The following is a 12,775-nucleotide window of genomic DNA, read 5'->3' on the forward strand; positions in this document are numbered from 1 at the left end:
GCATCATACTACCTACTTCAAACTATACTATAGGGCTACAGTAACCAAAACAGCATGGTATTGGTACAAAAACAGACACATAGAACAATGGGACAGAATAGAGAACCAGAAATAAGGCTGCACACCTACAACTGTGATCTTTGACAAACCTGGGAAAAACAAGCAATGGGGAAAGAATTCTCTATTCAATAAATGGTGCTGGGATAACTGGCTAGCCATTTGCAAAAGACTGAAACTGGACCTCTTCCTTACGTCATGTGCCAGAATCAACTCAAGATGGATTAAAGACTGAATTATAAAACCCCAAACTATAAAAGCCCTGGAAAACAACCTAAGCAGTACCACTTAGGACATAGGAATAGGCAAAGATTTCATGATGAAGACAACAAAAGCAATTGCAACACAACCAAAAATTGACAAATAGGATCTAATAAAACTAAAGAGAAATTTTTTTAGTCATTACATCAGGTTATGTCATGTCACTTTTCTGCTTCAGTCTCTCTTATGGCTTCCAACCCACCCAGAATGAAAGCCAGATTCCTCACACTGTCCTACAATGCCTCTACAATGGAATAGCTGCCATTCCTCTGACTTTATCTCCTATTCCTCACCCTGTCCTACAATGCCTCTACAATGGAATAGCTGCTATTCCTCTGACTTTATCTCCTAATCTTCTCCCCAACTTTTCTCGTTTCTTTATCACAAACCTGGTTAGTCTTCCTGATCCCAGAAATCACTGGAACCCTCCGTTCTCGAGCCTTTTGTAGTTTCTAATCTTGTAATTCACTATTCTTCCCATATCTATGGATTGTGTTCTTATCTTCTTCAGGTATTTATGCTTCCCTGAACACCTTGCATTCAAAAGTGACTCACAACCCTACCCAGTGCACTCTATCCCTCTTACCATAATATGTTTTTATCTTTCGCCTCAACACATTAGTATATCAAATGTTTACTTGTTTATTATTTGTAATGTGTGTTTTGGCCTATTGGATTTAGAGGTGATTCACTTACAATACTCTAGGGGATCCAAGAAAAAAAATGTATCTAACTAATAAAATAGAATTAGATAGCCAAACACAGTGGTGTCCTGGTAAATGTTAACAACTGGCTTTATGGTGAGAAATAAATAGACAAGTGCAATAAAATAATTAGGAAGTGATGGGTTTTGAGTGTCTATTACCTTTGTTTCTAATACAATTTCTTTAATTGTATTTATGTTAATATAATTTGATGTGGTTTGGCTGTATCCCCACCCAAATCTCACCTTGAATTGTAATAATCCTCATGTGTCAAGGGCAGGGCCAAGTGGAGATAATTGAATCGTGGGGGCAGTTTCCCCCATACTGTTCTCATGGTGGTAAGTAAGTCTCATGATATCTGATGGTTTTATAATGGGAAGTTCCTCTGCACAAGCTCTCTTGCCTGCCGCCACATGAGACATGCCTTTGCTACTCTGCCTTTCACCATGATTGTGAGGCCTCCCCAGCTATGTGAAAGAATCAGTTCATTAAACCACTTTTTCTTTATAAATTACCCAGTCTTAGGTATGTCTTTATTAGCAGTGTGAGAACAGACTAATACATAATTTTACATCTTATGTAATTTTAGTAGTAGATGTGTTTAATAATTTGTGAAATTCCTGAAAATTTAGATGTTGGCTTTTATAAGCTGGTATTAGCCAGTCCCTGCCACTAAGTCCTGGCTTCACCATATGTAAAATTTGTTGTCTTAGATAAACCATTTAGCTTATCTTTACCTCAGTCTTTTCAGATGTAAAACAGACCTAATTATAGTTACCACCTCAATGGATGATTATGAAGATAAATTTAATAACATAAAGCAGTTACCTGATATATAAGCAGTTTGTAAATGTTAGCTATTATTATTAGAATTATGATAAATTCTTAATATTAAAATAATACAAAAAATATAAACATTCAATCAGTCACATAAGGCAGGGTAAATATGAGAAATAGTGTAAAGATTAATTAAACCTATCTCATATAGTTGTTGTGAGCTTTAAATGAGTTAATATACACTAAGTTCTTTTAACAGTATCTGGCATATAGAAAGCAGTATCTTTCTGTTGGCTGTTATTATTCTTCTCAATAAAAATTTAGAAAACTGAGAAATTGCAATAAATATTTGAATAAATGAAGAGACATTTTACCTTTCTGTGGGAGGACTATATGTTGTAATGATTCAGCTTTACAAATTAATTTATAAATTTAATGCAGTTAAATAAAAATAGCAATTGTTTTAAGGGAGAGACTAGAAGCATAACTTATTATATAAAGTCTTCTTTTAAGATAAAGAGCAATGATAAGGAAAGACTTGCCTTGGTAGATGTTAAAGTATGTTTTTGTTCTTAAACTATAAATGGTTATTAGAGATGGTATTTTGTGGGGCCAAAAAATTAATTTTGGAGTTTGAATATAACACTTAGTAGCTGTTTAATTTTGGTCAAGACAATTAAATGTTATCTTCAGAATCTTCATCTGTAAATAGGTTACTACATCAGCAAAAACAAAAATTTATGTAATAGAGTTGTTACAGGAACATTCTGATAATAGCAGATATGAGAACTCTTTATATATGGCAAGGCAATAATAGACTTCGTGTGATTATTAACATGAGTAAAAACAATAAGTATAATGTTTATTTTTTATTAATTACAAACCTGTTTTATTTCTCTCTCATGAAAATAACTTTTATATGCACAGGGTATAAGCTCACTTTGTCTAGATATTTTTCTATGCTCAAAAGCCTAGATATTTTTGTTAGTCTTTTTGCTATGCCTGGATTGCCCTTTTCTATCATCTCTGTTAATTGAAATAGCCCTCAGCCATCAAGAGCCACAAGAATACCAATTGTTTCATGAACTACTGCCTAAATCCCCCTCCACCCCCTGCTTCACCTTTTTTACCAGTTTGAGCAATGGGTCACTTCTGCTTGTCATGGATCATCTTCCATTTTCCTTTTCTGTTATCCCATTCAACCTCTAAATCCCTTGCCTCTTCAGAATAGTCTGGGAATCAGCAGTATGAACATCACTGGGGAGCTTGTTAGAAATGTAGAATTCCAGGCCATACCCTAGATGAAAATCTCCAGATAGTTCTCCTCTATATTATAGTTTGAGAAGTGCTCTTCTAATTAGTCATGAACCTCTTGAGTGTTGGGAAATGGTGAGAGGAGAGTTGCTCCATCTTATCTTGATACCCTCTACAAGGCCCAGAATCTTTCAGTGCTTTGCACATAGTAGGTATTCAATTGGTGGGTGTTGAATTGAGTTTTAATTTTAGTATTTTGAAGTCAGGAAAATACAGTTTAGGAAAACTCAGATGTTAGGAAAGAATGTTCTAAAGTCAGGGCAAGAGTAAAGCTATTCATTATTGATGCTACTCACATCAACTAATCAATATTTCTTGGTCATCAACTGCTACTGTACCTTTTCATGCATAAAATATTTGTATAGATCCTTGATCTTGTAAAAAAAAAAGATCTTGAGTCTAACCTTTATCTTCAAAGAATTTATTTAGGTAACTAAGTCAAAAGGTGGTTGCTTTGTCATCCTTGTAAATATTTAATATATGATATTAGAAGTCATTACGGAACTGTAAGGCATTGTGCATCCAAAAATGACTGGTAAATATCAAGATGTGATTTCACTAGATTATTTAAACAGATCAATTTATCATTTGTTTTGATTGTCTAGAAAATGGTGAACAAAACTATAAGCAACAATTTTTTATGATTAAAGTAGGATGATCATATACTGTAAAGAATTTTATTTTCCAATGTATGATTTTTAGATAGTGATATTTTCCCTTTCATACTTAATTTGTAGGATTTTCCTGTCAAGAATTTTATCAACATTTTAAAAGTGTTATGAGTATCATTAATTAACATTTACCTGTCTGGATACACTGTTGTTGTGGATTAAATTAAGCATATCTTAAATTGTAGGTGGTCTCTTTCCATTACCTAGAAATTTGCAAGTCTGCTTCTCTCTGCTATCAGCTGATATGTGCTTAGGGAACAGAAACTAATTTAACATTAACCTAAGCAAAATGTAATTAGGAGGCTAATCTGCTGAAAAATACCCCCAGCAAATTCTATTTTTATGCAATGCCATTTTAATGGAAATGGCATTTTTATGAAATGCGAGTGACAAAGAATTGAATGATGCCTGTGAGCCTTTTATTTAATTTTGTGTGTTCTGTAATTTGTTAATAAAAGGGTAGAGTAGGAGCACTCCACTCCTACCATTTTGGATATAGAATAGATTTGCAAAGTAGAATTCTTAATGTAAATATCCACTTTTAGTACAAATAATTTTTTTAAAGTACAAACCTATGTCATAATTGATGCTCTAAATGGGTAGCGTGTGGGTATGTGTGTGAAAGTATGGCATGACAACTGTAAGTAAAAGGGCTTTGGAAATTATTTCATGTTTCTCATCACTGCCCCTTTTCATCAAGATGAATAATTAAAATTGACTTTGCTTGCGTGACTTTCCTTTTCATGAATGTCCTGCCTTCCCAGTGCATATAAAAGTTATGTTATGCTATATACCCATATACTGACTGTGCAGTACCATTATGTCTAAATAAACAATGTATATATTTTAATTTAAAAATACTTTATTGTTATGCCAGGTGCAGTGGCTTATGCCTGTAATCCCAGCACATTGGGAGGCTGAGGCGTGTGGATGATCAGAGGTCAGGAGTTCGAGACCAGCCTGTCCAACATGGCAAAACCCCATTTCTACTAAAAATACAAAAATTAGCCAGGTGTGATGACGTGCACCTGTAATCCCAGATACTTGGGAGACTGAGGCAGGAGAATCGCTTGAACCCGGGAGGCAGAGATTGCAGTGGTCCGAGATCGCGCCACTGCACTCTGGCCTGGGTGACAGAGTGAGACTCTGTCTCAAAAAAAATAATTAAAAAAAAACCCACAAAAAAAAAAAACTGAATTGCTAAAAAATGCTAACAATCATCTTAGCCTTCAGCAAGTACTAATTTTTGTTGGTGGAGAGTCTTGGCTGAAGGTTGATGGCTGCTGACTAACCAGAGTCGTAGTTGCTGAAGGCTGGGGTGGCTGTGGCAATTTCTTAAAATAAGACAACAGTAAAGTTTACCACATCAGTTTACTCTTCCTTTTACAAAAGATTTCTCTGTAACATGCGATGCTGTTGGATAGCATTTTACCCATAGTAAAATTTCTCTAAATACTGGAGTCAATCCTCTGACACCTGTCTGCTGCTTTAAAAAGTAAGTTTATGTAATAATCTAAATCTTCTCTTGTTATTTCAATGCTGTTCATGACATCTTCAGAAGTAGTAGGTTTCGTCTCGTGAAATCACTTTCTTTGCTCGTTCATAAGATGCAGCTCCTCATCAGTTCAAGTTTGATTATAAGATTGCAGCAATTCAGTCATATCTTCAGACCCTACTTCTAATTCAATTTATCTTGCTCTTTTTACCACATCTGCAGTTACTTCTTCCTCTGAAGTCTTGAAACACTCCAAGTCATCCTTGAGGGTTGAAATCCACTTCTTCAAAACTCCTGTTAATATTGATATGTTGACCTCCTCCCATGAATGTTCTTAATGGCATCATGAATGGTGAATATCGTACAGAAAGTTTTCAATTTCCCTCACCCAGCTCAATCAGAGGAATCACTATCTATGGCAGCTGTACCCTTACAAAATGTATTTCTTAAACAATAAGACTTGAAATGACTCCTTAATCTATGGGTTGCAGAATCGATTTTGAAATCAAGTAATGGAACGCCTCTGGCTTTGCTCTTCTTGTTTATGATTGTTTTAACTATTTGGGTTTCCATGTAAATTTTGGTATCACGCATGGTGAGCTCAGAGGAGGGAAGAGAAAGAACAAGTTATGGCTCAAGTGCATTAGTCTCTGTTCCTACTGAGATTTAGTAGATTTTTTAAAAATAAATATTTCCATTTTATCATACAAACTTAAAACAATTTCCATAAACTTTGGCTATTTTTTTTTTGTAATTTTTCAGTTGTTACGGTTGTGCCATTGGAATGAGAGTGTGAAGAGCTCCTCATGCTGCTGTTCTGGAAGCTGATTTTAAGTCTTTTGGCCTAGGGCCGCTATGGATATATTTCTGAGATACTAAGGGTACCACCAAAAAAGAATGTTTGGAAACCTCTATACTAGGACAATACTAAGCCCATTCATTTTTCAGAATTTACATCTTTAAAATAGATGAAGTATATCCTGACACATAAGAAATCAATAACAAATTTGGCTATGTGTTGTTTATATTTCATATGCTTGTTAGGAGGAAGTATATATGTAAAAATGCTATGTAAAATACTGCAATCATTATTGTCACTTTTAAACAAGTTTTAATATTTTACTTCATTTTGTTCCTGAATTCAACTTGATAATAAAATTATTGGTATAGATGGTTCTATTTGTAGGGACACATATGAACTCATACCTTTCTTGAGATTCAACATACAGAATATAAATACCAACCAGTAAAATAATAAATGATAATTAATTCCTCTGCATCACTTTAAGTCTGTGATCAAAGTAGAAGTCTAAGTTCATGATATCTCTTGTGGATTAAGACCCAGTACGCACTGTTCTTCCAGTACTGCTCTTAGGACCATCAGGAGTTAACATCCAATCACTATTCACCAGGATGTTTTTGGCTTTAATTATTATTGCTTAACTTTGGTTCATTTAGAACTGAATGCTAAAGTCCATGCAGCTTGAGTGTATGAAAACCTGTTTTATGACGTGGAGAGTTTACTGCATTCTATTTTGTTAATTCATGTCAAACTTTCAAATGTTTGACTTGGTGGAAGTGGACTATAGGGTGTTGTATCTTTCCTAAAACACAATTTATCTGGAAGCATCATGAAGGAATGCCTTCTTAAATGCTTTTTGGAAAATAAATTGGTCATCTTTTGGTCTTTATTTTACTACCAAGAAATTTTCCAACTCCAGTATTCAGGATCTATGACCAGAAAGCTAATACAAATTTTTTTTTGTTTCTTCCTGGCAAAAAATACGCCTAAACAATTCAATTCAGAGTATGTTGAAAAGGCTTTTGTAACGTATATTTGAATTGCCTTTAGGTATGATAAAAATAGTTACTGCAATTTAGCGAGTGGAATTGAAGAAGCAAGAAAAGGAATAAAACTGATCATTAGTAATATGTTGGGGAGAGGAATAGGAGACAAGGGATACAGGGAATAAACAGTGGAAGATAGGAAAGTTTAAAAGTTAATGTGGCATGGATAACAATAATGACATTTGCATGGTTTATAGAGAGTGTGTACATATGTAATTTGCATGCCACTTTCCCTCTTCCAGTCACAGATCATTTAGCTGAAGAAAGGGGGCACTCATATCCACTCTAACTACAATGTAAAGGGAGTTCATTATAAAGATCCTGAGGATTTTCAAAGAATCCATTTGCCAGAATGAACATTGGAACTGGAAAGCTGTAGTTTCTTCTCTCTGACTTTGGGGTCATATATTCTTTTCTACTGGTGTCTTTCTTTCCACAAGTCTTACATACACCTCTGCAAATTGGTTATCTTTGCAAGACCCTCAGACCCTTTCCCTTTGTAATTTCAGCCGTGTGGCTCTATCTTGCACAAATGCCGACTCTGACTCTCTTTTGCCATACATTTCCCTGTCCCTTCCTCTTCACACCACTTTGAGTCAGAATTAGAGACCTAACTCCAAATTCCACATAGAGAGAATAAAATTGGCTGAATTTGTATAAGCCATCTGTTCTTAGTTTAGTAACCATGGCTGAAAAAATGAAGCCTATGTTATGTCGGACTGTTCCTAAGAGGGTCATAGATGGACCTGATTCTCTTAAGAAGAGGATAGAAATACAGATATAATAATGGATATGTATCTTTGCATATCTTTGCATATCTATTATGTAATTTCTAGTAAACTCTTTGAGAGAAGAAATCATGTCTTAGGTATTTCCTTTCCTAGTATCTGGAACAATTTCAAAATGAATGTTGAATAAAAAGTCTTCACTTTGAGGGCAGTTTGAATTTGTACCTCAGGAGGCATTGTTATTGATACAAATGAAGATAAGATTCTAGGGCCTTCATTTTTGCTGGATGTCATCAAGGTAACTTTTGTTTTGGGGAAATTGTTAATATTCTTTGGAAAGTAGACTTCTTTGAGCAAACTTTGAATAAACTCTTTATACATGAGAATGGAGCAATAATCTACCACCTATCCATTTTTGTTAACTAGTATTTCACAAAGTATTTTTAGTGTGTTTTTATGCTAAATTTTACACAGAACACAAAATATATTAAAATAGAATGCATGTTTATAGAAGGTGTAAAAGGATAAGTGCCACCCATTAATATTCTTTCTTCCGTGTAGCTGCCAATAAGCCCTCTCCCAAATCTTGAGGCACCTCTATAAAATTCCAAGGGCTCTAAAGTTTTAAAACCACCACTTCTAGATTAGAAGCAAGGAATTTATTGTCTAACTTGATTAATGCTTCAATATATTTATAATTTTAAGTATATAAGAATGTGATACAAAATATTATTAAGACAGAAAGGGATTTTATTGTCTATTTTCTTCCCCTGGCTGCCATGTCACTTAGGTATAAGATTCGAAAGCAGAAATGTATTTATTCAATAAACATTAACTGACCATTGTTTGCTACATTCTTCATTTGACATAAAGATGGGAATAAGACAGACCTCTGTTATCATGTGTCGAGAGTCTATGTTAGAATTTTATGTAATGAGAACATTTTAATTTCATTATACTTAATACAAAATAGGCAGCATACTTAGAACCACCAATGGCAAATGAAATAGTAGTTATTTTAGTATACCGGGTAAGTATGGGAGTTCAGATTCTTTCATCTTTCTCCTGAACCATAGACATAAGATCATTTTTGAAATAACCAGTAACTATTCTGCTTTCTGTTGTCCTTTTGAGTCTCTCTTTCTGCCCAATATAACACAGAACACTACTTTCCTGACAAGGATGTCAAAATGTCTGAATATTTTAAATTTTATGTCACTAGATAAGTGTAACAGTGTTGTACTGCAACTAAAAGAAATACATAAGCTTATATTAAAGAGTATATTATTGGATTGTTTGGTAGGGAGCATACAATGCTGGAATATCAAAATATTTTTATGAGCAAATGAGTTTGTCTAAACCTAAGGCATCTTCATAGAACTATAGACATTAAAACTGAAAAGGAACTTTGAATTTATTGTAAGCAATGCAATTTCCTACCATATATCACTTCTTAATTTGCAATAAAATTTCAGGTTTTTCAGGGTGAAAATATGCCCAATTTCATCCAATGAATCATAGCCTGCAAAAGTAACATCCCTCTAGTGGGCATTTAGAAATATTTGAGCAGGTTTTGGACTGTCAAAGGGCTAAGAGATAGTATTGACATTCAGTGATCCTGGGCTATGGATGCTAAATGTCCTGGAATATACAGAATGACACTGCATAACAAAGATTTTTCCAGGCTAAAATGCTCCTGAGATCTCCAGTAAGAAACACTGGTTTAACCCAAACCCGATAATCACATTGCCCTTTGAATCTACCTTACTTTTAAATTAGTTTGGATATGTTACCTAATTCTGGATAGTGAGGTGTATTGGGAAGTATTCTATAGGATGAGTGTGGTGGGAGGCTTCAGTACAAAATAATATCTCTTCTTATTATTACTTATAAATTAATATTATAAAGTAGACATCTATGACTTGTTATTTGCTCAATTATATGCATAATACTTGGAGCTATGGTGGCTTTCTTGCATCAAGGAAGACTAAAATCCACTGGCCAAATTTGAAGAGTAGAGATATGATAGCACCTGGGTGTCTATTGATGTACATAATTCACATTTCTTGTTGTATGAGTGCTAGACTTATGTGGGAAAAATAAACACCTTGGTTGTTTAAGTAATTATCAGTTTAATTTTTGCATACCTATGGTTAAAAACATTCTTGACTGATACTGCTATCATTTATTAATTACCTTACCTTTTTCTCACCTCCTTTATTTTTATCTTTGAAAAAAATTAGGGGTCAGGCAGGTGTAGTTATCTAAAAAAAAAAAAAAACACTACTTATTTAACGGCAGAGTAGAAGTACAGATATATTTTTTCCGTTACTGATCTAGGATTATTAAACCATGTTGTATGCATTTTTTTGCTTTAAGTTCCTGAAAAATAATTGTGTATTTTGTAACTGGTTTCATTTGAAATATAAATATATCTGAGAAAAATAATAAACATGCCAGTTCATTAAAAATAATATTCTGAATGTGTTTTAAAGTTTAACTCCTCAACATGGTTCATCCTTTGATTTTCGAGCGTTGTAAAAATAGCCGTTCTTAGCCAAGTCTTGCTTAATTCTGGTTCAACAAGTGTAAAATTCAAGGCAGCTGGTTTTAAGCAGAAAAAGAACAAGGCAAATCTTCTAATCAAGTACACTCATACAAAAAGAAATATTGTAAAATATAAAATATTTTAAAATGTAAAAGCATTTCTCATTTGCCAGTAGTTTGGCAAATGTGTAATTGAACAAAGTTGGAAAATATTTTGTATGGCTCTGACTTTGCAGTAAAAAATACACATAGAAAATAAAGCATCTTGATGATAGCAATGCCATAATTTTACTTATTCTTAAAGAGCTTATACTATGGAAAAATCATTGTCTCTTCTGGGAAGATAATGGGACAGAGAGAAAAGTCAAAATATGATATTTTCTTAGATGATCAAAAAACAAGCACTTATATGGAGTTTTCAACTTTGTATACAACATAAAAGGCATAATCACTTAAACGTTTCCTATGCCTGGAAAATTCTGTTAAAAGTAAATTGTTATGCTTGTAGAAGTGTAATATCCCTTAGAAGACCTAATGGAGATAAATTTGAAGCCTTCCAATAAGTCACATTAGTTCAGATTCCTGAAAGGTTGAAGGATGCTTCTTTTTTCACACACAATAAACAGACTTAATGACAGCAAGATACAAGGGTATGTTGAAGCTGACAAGGTAATGACATGTAATATGATTGATATAGAAAGGAAATTGTAATATTAGAACTGAGGCAGATATAAGGGATTTTCAAGTTCAGTGTTTATCATTTTTAAATTGTTTCAGTGACTCCCTTAAATACAATGTATCATGGCCCCTAGTTTTCACTTATATTTTTCTTATTAAAAATAAGTATGTAAAAACTTGAAACTAAATATACATTTCCAAAGCTTAAAGCTCTTATATACCCATAAAATAAATACCAATAAATGGCTGAATGTGGTGGCTCATGCCTGTAATCCCAGCACTTTGGGAGGCTGAGGTGGGTGGATCACGAAGTCAGGAGATTGAGACCATCCTGGCCAACATGGTGAAACCCCGTCTCTACTAAAATACAAAAAAATCAGCTGGGTGTTGTGGCACATACCTGTAGTCCCTGCTACTTGGGAGGCTGAGCCAGGAGAATCGCTTGAACCTGGGAGGCAGAGGTTGCAGTGAGCCAAGATCGTGCCACTACACTCCAGCCTGGTGACAGAGCAAGACTCCATCTCAAAAAAAATAATAATACCAATAAATATAAAACCGATAAAAATTATTGTGTAATATATAATGTTATTTTTCTGGGAAGAAATCATTAATATTGAGTTTAATACTAGAAAAATATAGTTTTGGGTAGGATTATTTAGTTAATCTGTTTCCATATTTTTTACCTGAAATAGCATTGTTTATAATCACATGTTGGTGGTAAACTCTCATAGATTTTATCTGACGCTGTTTTAATTTTACCCTAATTCTTGAAAGATAATTTTACCGGTTCTATGATTCTAGGTAGAGAGACATTTCCTCTCAGGATTTTGAAGATAATATTCTACTGTTTTCTGGCTTTCATAGTCGTCATTAAGAAGTCTGCAAGGTAATTATCAAACTACAATAGATCTGTCTTTTCTTTTTGATGGCTTGTAAATATTCTTTGTTTTTGAGATTCTCTAGTTTTGCTGTAGACTCCTATTTAGTTTTAAAATTTCATTTAGAATCTATTGTGCTTCATATATGTGTATATATTTGTATATATATGAATGTGTGTGTGTGTATATATATACATTTCTTTTCATCAGTTTTGGAAATTCAAAGCTGAATTGTTATTTAAATACTGCCTTTTCTTAAATCTCTTCTCCTGTGATTCCACGTAGATGAATAATGGACTTTTACATTCGATCCTGCAAATATTTAGTACTCCATAAATTATGCATTACATTTACTTCCTTTGTAACATTATGAGTAATTTATCATCCACTTATTTTATTCTTAATTTAGTTAAATTTAAGGTGGTGGGCCGGGCACAGTGGCTCATGCCTGTAATCCCAGCACTTTGGGAGGCCAAGGCAGGAGGATCATAAGGTCAGGAGCTCGAGACCAGCCTGGCCAATATGGTGAAACCCCGTCTCTACTAAAACAAAAATGAGCTGGGTGTGGTGGCACGTGCCTGTAGTCCCAGCTATTGGAAGGCTGAGGCAGGAGAATCACTTGAACCTGGGAGGTGGAGGTTGCAGTGAGCCAAGACCATAGCATTGCATTCCAGCCTGGGGAATAAGAGCGAAACTCCATCTCAAAAAAAAAAAAAAAAAAAAAAGAAAAACAATTCTAAGATGGTGTTTAGCCATACATTGCTAATTTGACCAATTATATTTTATTACTCAGTTTGATATTTAATTTGATTCAATT

At 34.0% G+C, this 12,775-nt stretch overlaps 1 protein-coding gene across 15 annotated transcripts in view; it reads left to right on the plus strand.

Moving 5' to 3' along the window:
* Positions 1–12,775, plus strand: part of NAALADL2 (N-acetylated alpha-linked acidic dipeptidase like 2) — a 1,372,789-nt gene that overhangs the window by 251,461 nt on the left and 1,108,553 nt on the right. For all 15 annotated transcript variants that reach the window (XM_054481096.2, XM_054481101.2, XM_063662440.1 and 12 more), the window contains one exon: positions 11,882–11,966. The gene's annotated coding sequence lies outside the window, so the exon portion shown is untranslated. The remainder of the gene's footprint in view (positions 1–11,881; positions 11,967–12,775) is intronic.

This window comes from Pongo pygmaeus, chromosome 2 (genome assembly GCF_028885625.2).
Source record: "Pongo pygmaeus isolate AG05252 chromosome 2, NHGRI_mPonPyg2-v2.0_pri, whole genome shotgun sequence".
NCBI classification, from domain to species: domain Eukaryota; kingdom Metazoa; phylum Chordata; class Mammalia; order Primates; family Hominidae; genus Pongo; species Pongo pygmaeus.